Below are 11,099 nucleotides of genomic sequence, written 5' to 3'. Positions count from 1 at the left end.
TTCAACACACGAACTTGCGCTCCGCAAGATACTTAACATTCCCTTAGTTCTTAGCTATCACAGACATTGCATTTTACAAGGAAGAAATATCTTGGTATTTGATGTCAATATTATAAATGCGTGTTAGAAGGAAACTGCACAGCGAATCTTTTATGATGATTCTTATTATGGTGAGTTGTTCTAGTCAAATATGGCTACTTTATTAGTCTGTAAAAGAAAGAGTTAGGCGCGCAATTTGCATGAAAAAGTTTGCGAATACATTCACTGTTCTCTGAAACAGGCACCGAGAAAACGCATTGCTCATGGCTGTTAACACGACGGCATGTCACGTATAGTATGTATATAATTCACGAATACCACAACAGTAATCACCTGAAAGAACAGCTTTGTGGTTAAGATCAAGAGCCTATCAATTGCAAGCGAGAAAATGTTTCACAGTGATCCTCAGTTGCTTTTATCGACACCATGGCACAGGCCTTACGCAAATAAATCTACCTACTGTCGTTATGGCAAGGCATGCATCATTCGCGAAACCCATCAGTTCACTACAGCTTCGAATTGAAACCATGAAGCAGTTCATTAAGCGCCAATTGCAATGCCTAAGGTATACTCGAGGCTATACAGTGCAGCTTAGGCTGCGCTGAAGAGGAAAATTCAAACGCCTTCGGCCTCACCATGTTTTGATCCTGCATTATTTAACTACACAAACTGACAACTATTTGCTTCGTGAGTACATAAGAGAGAACCTCACATACCCGCCTTATAGAGAAGACACCACAAGCCTCAAATGAATTCACTTGATTTTTGACCTCTACAGGGGAATGATATCTTCAATAAGCCCCATACTACTAATAAATGAGGCTTCGGCTTCTTTCTAGCTGCAGCCATATGGCCCAAAAGGCATGTTTCACTAAAAATTTAGCTGAGCAGCCTGTGTCAGTTCGCCAAACAGATTCTTGATGTCTGTTCCTCAAGAAACAAGCAGCAGTAAATTGCACGAGTGAGTTGAACGTGTAGAAAAATTTGGGCTGAGCAGCCTGTGTCAGTTCGCCAAACACATTCTTGATGTCTGTTCGTCAAGAAACGAGCAGCAGTAAATTGCACGAGTGAGTTGAACGTGTAGCACAGAACCGTGAATAAAGATTGGTACATTCCTTTGCTTATTCTGCAAATAGTTGTAAGCCTCAATAAGCTTTACTTCAAACTACCGCCACTTAAAATTAACCGATGAAGAACGGCCTAATTTTGAGAAGCAGTTAAAGAAACAAGTGGTGCTGGCTGAATCTAAACTGCATGCAGTGTCAGGTGCTCGTGTTATTGTCGAGCGTTTCTGTGAAGAAATTAAAAATTAGATATTATACTGTGAGCTACTCATCATAAGCAAGCACGTTTTAATGGGTTAAAATCAAGGTAAATGTAGCAGTCGTATGTAGTAGACAGTGACATGCTCGTTGCACCACTGTAGGTATGGTATCCTAACTGGATTCTTATGTGCTATGTTTTTGCATTTATGCTTTTATAGTCATGTGCTTTTTATGCTTCTTTTATTAGCCCCTCAATCTGCAAAGTCTAGATCCGTGCATGAAAAACACGCAATGGGCTGGTCTGAGCTCCTTCGGCTGGCACTGCAGCGTTGCCCTTGAGAAATACATTGTCGTCTAGCAAATAAGCTCTTTGAATAAGTTTGCGCGAATGAAGACGTCGTAAAAATGTATTTGGGATGACCGTCATAAGTATGCAAGCACAGGGAATGACAGCGAACAAATGGAAACACTGCAGAAGGCGCCCAAACGGCAGCAGACAACAGGCGTGACTTCGTGCCCTGACGTCACGCGAGCGGCGCTTGCCCTGTAGGTCGTTTTCGGGGCTAATATGGGCGTCTTGCTAGAGTGACCTAGAACATTGGAGAGTGTGCAAAGCGCCGCGCGAATGCATGGGAGGAGCGAGGACCTTTTCTTGTGAACTCCCGCTCCGCGGCGCTGCTGTAGCGGACCCGTGTAAGGAGACGCACTACGATACATCACAGACGTTATTAGGGATAACTTCGGCACGAGAAAAAGCGTAGTTCAGACAACAGATCCAGCAACAATAGAGAAGCCTGCAAGATCAAAATTAAGCATAAAAAGCTTTTACTGAAAAAAAAAGCAAAAGAAAATGTCCCTAATAACTCAACCACAGTAACCGATCAAATCCCAATACCGCTAATGAAAGACCTCGGCACAAAGAGCAAAGCACTGCTGACTAATGCCATAGAGCAAGTGATTAGAACAAAAAATTCCCGTTGGATGGCGTGAAAGCGAGATGAATCTCTTCTACAAAGGCAAAGGAGATAAGGATAAGACGAGCTCATATAGGCCAGTTACAGTAACGTCGGTGATATATAGAATGGCAATGCAAGCCTTAAAATTAGAACTGCCGAAGTGGGTGGAGAAAAACGACGTATTGGGGGAACTACCGAATGGGTTCAGGCCAGGCAGACGCTTAGAGGATAATATGTTTGTACTAACTCAGTGCATAGAGATTTCAGTAGCTCAGAAAAGACCTTTATCAATAGCATTTCTAGATATTAAAGGAGCTTATGACAACGTAGACAGGGATTTGTTATGGGATATTCTTCAGCACAAAGGCATAGATGGCGATTTCGTGGAGCTGCTGAGGGAGATATATGGAGACAACCAAATACAAGTGGTATGGGAAGGTCGAAAAGGTAATGAAATAGTGGTAATGTACCAAGGATTGAAGCAAGGATGCCCTCTGTCACCAATGCTGTTCACGCTTTACGTTAAGGGTATAGAAAGACGACTGGAAAGCAGCGCATTAGGTTTTGATTTATCCTACATGCGTAATGGACAAATGGTGCAACCGAACGTCCCTGGACTTATGCATGCAGACGACATTGTGCTACTAGTGGACTATAAAAAAGATTTGCAGATACTTCCGAATATCTGTGGGAATGCAGCGACAAATCTAGGCCTTAACTTCAGAGAAATCGGGAATTATGATCTTTAATGAAGAGATGAGTAACCTCGTGGTGTCAATTCAACAGCAAGTAATACCCATAGTGAAGCAATATAAGTACCTTGGCATACACATAAACGAATGAAATAATTACTCAAGCAACCACCAAGATAATCTGAAAATAAAGGGGAAGCGGAACACAGCAATAATGAAACACAGAGCACTGTGCCCACTGAACACACATTCGTCTATAAGCCGTCTTCAAGACGTCTTGACAAGATGTCTTGAAAACCATTTTACACGTTTACAAGACGTCTTGGAGATGTTTTGGCAAGATATTGAAAAATTCTTCAGGACATCTTACCAAGATTTTGTCAGACGTCTTAAAAAGTCTTGTAGCCGTCTCTAAGACCGTCTAATGCACCGCCAAATCTGGGATATCAGACGTTTTACAAGACGTTTTTAAAGACAGTTAGAAGACGCCCTGCCCTGCAAGACATCTTGGCAACGTTTTAAAAACGGCTACAAAAGGTTCTGCTGGATGTTTTGAGGATGTCTTAAAAACGTTTTTAAATGCTTGAAACATCTACTGGTAAACTAAGGCATGGCCTTTTCTAGTCGCTCGTATTTAGCTAATTAATCCCTAAATTTTGTTTTACAGTATTTATAGTATTCACAAAAAATAGTGACAGCGAGTCTGAAGTGCAGAGGACGTGAAATATGAACACGACATAGGTTATTTCAACACAGAATGTATTCCACAAAGTTACCAAGTCTTCACTTCGAGGAAAAAAAAAGTGAAGAAACAAATAAGCAATAAACATGGTGACTGTGAATATATACATACTAAAGTACAACAGACTTGACCTCTCCAAACATTAGTTCAACACCCAATCTATTGTCAGCTAGGAGAAGCACTAGCACAAAGATGACATTTTAAATAGTCTCTTGAAGCTAAAATTAGGTCATATTGCAATCCAGTGGGTCTGTCTCCTTCCGATGTCAACTATCCAACGAAATGTTCCTTGGCTTCAGTGATCTGGCTAGAAAAGGCATACACTGCCCATTACGGTCCGGGATGACCCAATATCATTTTACTTACCTTGTCAACACTGATCTAGATTTGCAGATGAAATAATATTATCAACACTATTACAGAAGTTTTCCTTGCATTGATGTTTGGCACGCACAAGAATTCATATACACAAAACACCCTTCTATTATAGGAATAATTATAAAGGAATTGCGTGCCTCCCTGTTATCTGCTACATAGAGAAATCAATGAGGATGTTCCTATTCCTCGCAAAAAAAAGCTTGGCTTTACCGACAGCACCAATCCCTATGGCCCATTTCTTACAACCCACCATAGCATCACTAAAATATTGGCAAAGCCACAAAAGCGATAAACACGTGTCAAAGCCTCGCTTAACATAAAGCATGATTATTCACACAAATGAAGCGCTGAAGTGGCCAAAGGTTTCAAAGAATTTTTAATAAATCAGTACCATGCCACTACATAAGCAAAATGTTTCTAATGCACCTCCTAGAGTTTTGCATTGTGGCGCTCCGTTATCACAAATTGGTCACTTAACGATTCAGGGAGCTGGCTTAGACAGTTCCACAGGCTGATACACCCGCAGAAAATTCGGCGTGTTCCAATGATGCTTGACCTCAGATTTCGGACCTGAATTAGAAGGTAAGACAAAAGATTAACAAATATGTTACAGTGAAACTTGGTTATAACGAAACGGGTAATAACAAATTATTGTATACAACAAAATGACATTCCCGCTGAAATCTCTGAAGATATCCATGTTTTTATAACCTCGTTTCAACGAAGTAAAATTATCCTGCCAATAGATACACCAAACTTGATTTTTCTCTGAAACAAGAAATGCCCGACACTTGCAGGCTCGCTTCTGCTTTCCGCAGGTTAGAGCGCACATTCGGTGCCGATGTTTAAAACATTTAGGTATTTGTGTTGAATCCACCATCGAACACTGGTCCTTGTCACCACTACGCGTAGTTGCGCATAAGCAGACTCTAGATCGCCATCGTAATTTCTCTCACTGCGGCACCGCGCAGGCTAGTTAGTGCAGTTAGTGCAGATAGGCGTGGCCTCGGAGATTGCGCCGGTGCAATGTCAGAGGCCACGCCTCCCTTTGTGTACCACGTGCTGCTCGCACACGACGAACATTGTTGGTGTCGCAGCGTGCAACCTATTTAACCGCGTCGCCGTTTCGCCGGTTTCGCGATGCTAGACACGACCCAACTAAAATCGGTAACGAAAGATCCTCACATTGAAACAGAAGGCAGCTATCGTAAAGGAATCGTGTCAGATGCTAAGAAGTGATGTGTTAAAGACGCCGAAGTTTCTTTTGCTGCTTTATTAGAAGTTCAGCGAGCATGTGGCCATGTAGTGGTTCTGCTGGCCGAAAAGCCGTCTTGTTCTATGCAAGTTCTAATTTGTGCGCGTCATTACGCCTATATTGCAGTGAACGGCAGTAATGAATATAATGACATAATTCTGGCTCCCCCTGAAACTTCGGAATAAAAAGATTTTATTGCATATGACTCATAAGAGTTCCCACTCATTTATATCGCAGCCTTGTTTGCAAACAGTAACTGTTAGAAATCCCACCTAGGCTTCTTCCGTATGCAGATGCAATAATGACATCGCTGCGATTCGGCCTTATCTGTAGCCTCGGTAGCAAGCCCCCGAGATACTACCATGAAATCTGGATTCGTGGCGATAATGACAGCCTTGTCCAAAAGGGCCAGTGCCATGGTTGGAGGCTGCCACGTCCTTCACAAATACGTCGCCAGCGCCATTTTTCGTCTTCACATCATACACATGCTGCTTTGAGCCCTATTTCGAAATTCCGTCCTTCGTTGATTTAAACGTAGCAGTTTGCGCCGAAAAACAATTCTACACCGTGTCCTTCACATGTACCAGTTCATGATGCAACGTGCAGGCAGGAACATACATGCGCTGCGCGTCATAGGTTTTCAGAACACGTGGCAAAGCATCCTCTTGGGGACATGTTGAATGGCAGCGTCAACTCAAGGACGCGTGACCACTGGGCAAACTGAACGATGTTCTACGCAACAAATGAAACACTTCCGGGGTAACCGCACTCAGAATGTTCGCAACGTACTTTGGGCCAGGCGTGTAGCCCGGATATTTTTTTCGGGGTAGGGGGTGCTGAAACACCGTTATCGTCTTGACTGCGGTGCTTCATTCTTTTTAAGCTGCCAGGCATCGGACAAGCGTTGAGACGTGAATGCTGAATGCTCATAATAGCCGCACGTTCGAAGGATATGCGCCTTTGTTAATAGGCGACATGCCAGGCACAAAGAGGGGCAAGGCGCCGGCCGTAAAAAAAAGAGGGGGGGACGGAAGCCCGCTCAGCCCGCCCCTCCCCACCCGGTACGCCACTGCCCTGAGCGTCCCGATTAGAGCAACTGTGCCGGGATCGCTGTAAGATTTTTCCTTTAATCCTGGCAACCAGATTTCTGACAATGACTTGCACAGATTACATCTGAGTCAGCATAACCGGAAATTTTCATTAGTTCCATGAAATATCATTGAGGCCTGCCACATGGCCGGTCACGCGCCCTCGAGCTCACACAACCCTCGTCTATGTCCCTTGAGTGAGCAAGGCCATTGCAATTGTTCTGAAACCCTATGAAGTCAATGTCCCACGTTTCGGCCCACTAGTTGCAGCATGAACAGGCAGATGTGAAGATGCAGAAGGTATGTTCCAAGCGTTGTATACAAAACAGCCTGCGCGAATCGCGACCAGCTTTGCATCAGCGAAAGCAGTGATTTTGAAAGCGCTTGAAGCAAGAAATCTATGTCAAAAAGATGAATTAGAAATGAATCAGAAGTGAAGAAACAATGTCGTTTCCAATGCACTTGCGGAGCACGTGGCAACCTGAATATGCCACTGACGAGACAAGGCTACTATCATTGCCAAGGAAACTGTATTTGAAGGGATTGCTATCCAGACTACAGAAAACTACAAAAAAAAAAACGCTGTATCGCAACGATGGCAATCTGCCACCTGCATACGCAGAATGCCGTCGTTTCGAGCAGTTCGTGTTGTGAACAAGGCTTCCATACGTCCAATTCTTATTAACACCTTTTGATCGGCGTCCTTTCTTTTTTTCTTCTTGTAACATGAACTCCATAACCAAGAGAAAGCATAAGCATTGAATTTGAATTTATTATCCTATAGCTGTTTCAAAGTTTGTAAGTCATTGTGAGTAAAAAAACTAAAGACGGCAAAATTCTACTTCACTCTTGTGGTTTAAATTAGGACAGATAAATTTACCAAGAACCAAGTGCAGCCGCAGAAAAAAAATTCGGTTTAAACTAGCAGTTAATGAGGACACAAAAATACATATGCCACACATACAGGACACACTTTGAATGTATTTATTTAAAGGCGCAAACGATAGGACATTACATCCTTGTGTTATTCTGAAGGCCAACATCTTGTTCTGTCATTACTGAGGCCGCAATGACGTATTCACCTTCTGTCATCCTCACCTCAGTGGTAAGTTTAACCTACTCAGCCGTTGGTTCAGCTTACCGGTAACAGCATACTCAATTAAAATGACAATTACATGACAAGTGCCATGGGCTAGTCATATCACTACTTCAAACCATTACGTTATTAAACACCTGGAATAGCATGTCAGGCAAATAGCCAGGCTAACATTTCCAGCATCTCATTAAAGAATGTTTCTCTCTCTCTCTATGTGACACAGAAAGCAGCTTAATAATGTAATGGTTTGAAGCATGTGATATGACTGGACCATTGCGCTTGCCCAAGTGGTATCTTCCACATGCATTTTTTTTTTAATTTGGTTCAGTTAAAAAATAAAACCATGTAGAATGAGAACATGCAGTATGTTCTCATTCTACAGGGTCACATTTTTTTTTTTTTTTTTGCTGAACTAAATTTTAAGAACATGTGGCAGACAGCACAATCGTGCTGTTCAAATTGTTCTAAATTACGCAATGAGGTTGCCTATTCTACAAAAAATCAAAACGTTTAATTGAACAAGTAACATGGTTACACTAATTAACTTTTTATTAATTATGTTACTGCACATATTTTTATCTACGAATTGTAGCTAGTGGTTATGCAAGGCATATCGACTTGGAACGAATTCTGAGGATGGCAACGGTTTCGAGATATGCAGTATCAAACTTGCAGTAAAAATGCAGTTTTTAACTTAATTTTTAAGAAAACGCTGTTTCATACATTGAAGCACACACTAACTGCAACGCCAATGCATTGGACACACAGTGTTGCCAGGTTTGGCTATATATAGCCAAATTTGGCTACGGGAAAATTTTTTTGGCGTCGACTTGGACGAGTTGGCTATGTGGCTATATTTGGGCTACTGAAAATCTGCGACTTGGCTGTGTTTGGGCTATAAGTGGTGCCCTAATCCACGCTTCAGAGGTGGCTCTGATCGGGTAGAAGCAAATCTCGAAGGCTGTGTTTTAGCTGGCTGAGCCGGCCGCGTGGCTGTGCGTGGGTGCGTGCGCGAAATGACCCCCACTGCCCTTCCCTCTCTGCGCCGTTGTCTGAGCCGGTGGCTTTGATCTTTGATGCACTTCAACTCAAACCCGGCTTGACCGTTATGCACCCGATCCCCGGGCATCGGGATGAACCTGGGAGTAGTGGATTTTTCACAGTACACTGTACTAACATAGATATGGACAGGAAGGCAGAGCAATAACACAGGGTCGGGGCCATCGGGCGATCATGGCGCCGACATGAAAGAAGGGAAGCACGGGTGGATGACACGCTCCAGTGTGTTCATGGCCATGTCTTCCGGATGAAGTATCGCACCGGGCACAGCTTTCGACCTACTCCACGTTTCTGGCGCGAAGCTTTACTGCCATTTTCTTTTTTCTGCTAGTTGAAGTTTTCTTCGTGTTTTGATTCGAGATTCGTTTCGATAGGTTGGCCAAGTATGGGACAAGTGGGCCAAGTATGCGAGAACGTATAAAAAAGAATGAGAGCAAGATGTGGATTCTGGTGCTTTTACTTCTAGATGATTTGCCCGTAACGTCATGGATGTAGATACTCATTCTGCTAATATCGAAACATGTTTGCCACGATGACATCAGTGCACCACGTCACATGACCTTCACCCACCTTAGCTTGAGAGGTGTCGTGCTGCTGGCTCGAGGATGCGGGTTTGATTCCCGGCCACGGCGGCCGCATTTCGGTCAAGGCGAAATGCAGGAACACCCGTGTACTTAGGTGTACGTTAAAGAACCTAAGGTGGCCAAAATTAATCCGGAGTCCCCCACTGCGTCATGCCTCCCAATCATATCGTGGTTTTGGCACGTAAAACGCCAGCAATTATTAGAGTTTTACAATAGCGGCCTCAAACGTATTGGGGCCCCAAAGAAATAGCGTCGAAACCACTGCGCATGTGCAAAACGGAAACTGTATCTGGGTTTTGCGTCGGGCACGCTATTTCGTTGATTTAGCGGGAGCCCTAAAAGCTGCCCAAAAAGCTTTTGTCAACAAACATAGCGGCGCCCATCGAAGCGACGGCTCTAACCTAGCGCAAAACTGGGCTCGATTCGTGGTAATGCGTGAAGTTCGTAAGCTAGAAGAAGTGAATGCGGTTATCGCTTTCTCTCAACTAACATGTGTAATGAAGATTGATTCATTAAACACCGCTGATTCCGAATTCAATTGTCAATTTCATGGCTTGTAGGCCTATCACGGATTGACTTGGCTGGGTGAAGGTGCGTAAAGTTGGTTACTCAAAACTAAGCGCAACAAGTTGCATGCTGATAATAGAACAAGTTCTAAATTGTAAATAAAGGCGAGAACACGAAAGTCTAAATTACTTTTCTTATCATAAAATGGTATACTTTATTTTAATATTTATGACAGCTTTTCTTTGACGCCGTAGGGACGCTGCAAACGCAACACGCTATCGGCAAATGCAAAACGCCTATTCCAAAACTCTTCATTCCTGCATGCCCCAACGCTAACACCCGCAAAGCTGTTTGGGGCCCCAAATTTTACGGACCCCTATTCTAAAAATTTATTAGCCATCAACATGGTTTGCTTTTTGACAGTAACCGGTTTTCACAGCATTATCACTGTTATCAATTTGTTGTTTACCATTGCTCTTTCTGCGCCGTCGCGGCTTTTACCATTTCGAGAGATTTAGTTCGGGACGTGCTCGTCGCCAAAAACGACTGCGCGCTTCTTACACTAGTGTGCCGGTTTGCGCTGTAATCAGTTAAAGCTCCACTTACACCGATTCAGACAGTGAGTGGCATCTGTTGCCTGTCCCTTAATGCATGTTCTTGGCGTTCTAGAGACCTAAGATGGTGGCCAGGTTGATGTAAATTGACACTAAATAGGTAGTGTGTGTCCCAGCTAATCCGGCCCAAGCTAATTGAAAAAAAAAAAACCGAGAAAACAAGATAGGACGATGCGACAAATAATGCGAGGTATATTGCAAAAGACTTGTTTTAGTTCACCAAAAAAAGAAGCCATGAGCACGTTGCCGTCGCAGATCGCTGGACAGCTGAACTTCTACGCCGTAAGCAGAGATAACGTGAGAGATCGATGACGCTGAACATTATTTTGTGTTCACGACAGCTAAAAAGCAGAGTTCTTAGTTAATATTACTGTAAATAACTAAAAATAATAACTTAGTACTATCTGTAATAAAATAAAAGGACTGATTTCGCCCTCTGCAGCGATTCGCTGGAACTTAAAAGCTTCCGGGGCCAACCAAAAAGTGTTCTGTGTAAGCATGATGTCGCTGTTGATCTAAAGGGCCGACCGTCACAGCGGCATGGACATTTTGTTACGACGGGCTGTGCAAAAAAGGATTGCCGTAGTCGAATGTGAAAATGTATACACAAATAAAATTGCAAATAAAAATGGCTATATTTGGCTACGAAATATTTTGCACTTTTTTTCTGTTTGGCTACATTTGGGCTACAACTTCTCTAGCTTTTGGCTACGCCGCCTTGTCGGACCTGGCAACACTGTCCAGGACACATTCAAGATTATTATATCGAAACTAGCGTAGTCCTCAAATCTCGTTCTAAGTGGATATGCATTGCATACCCACTA

At 43.1% G+C, this 11,099-nt stretch overlaps 1 protein-coding gene across 2 annotated transcripts in view; it reads left to right on the top strand.

Moving 5' to 3' along the window:
- The window catches only part of LOC119458699 (uncharacterized), a 604,514-nt gene that overhangs the window by 525,245 nt on the left and 68,170 nt on the right, over nucleotides 1-11,099 (top strand). The gene's annotated exons all lie outside the window — the stretch shown is intronic.

The sequence above is a fragment of the Dermacentor silvarum genome, chromosome 7 (assembly GCF_013339745.2).
Source record: "Dermacentor silvarum isolate Dsil-2018 chromosome 7, BIME_Dsil_1.4, whole genome shotgun sequence".
In the NCBI taxonomy this organism is placed as follows: Eukaryota; Metazoa; Arthropoda; class Arachnida; order Ixodida; family Ixodidae; genus Dermacentor; species Dermacentor silvarum.
The sequence above is the reverse complement of the archived record's forward strand: the minus strand, read 5'-3'. Positions and strand labels throughout refer to the sequence as shown.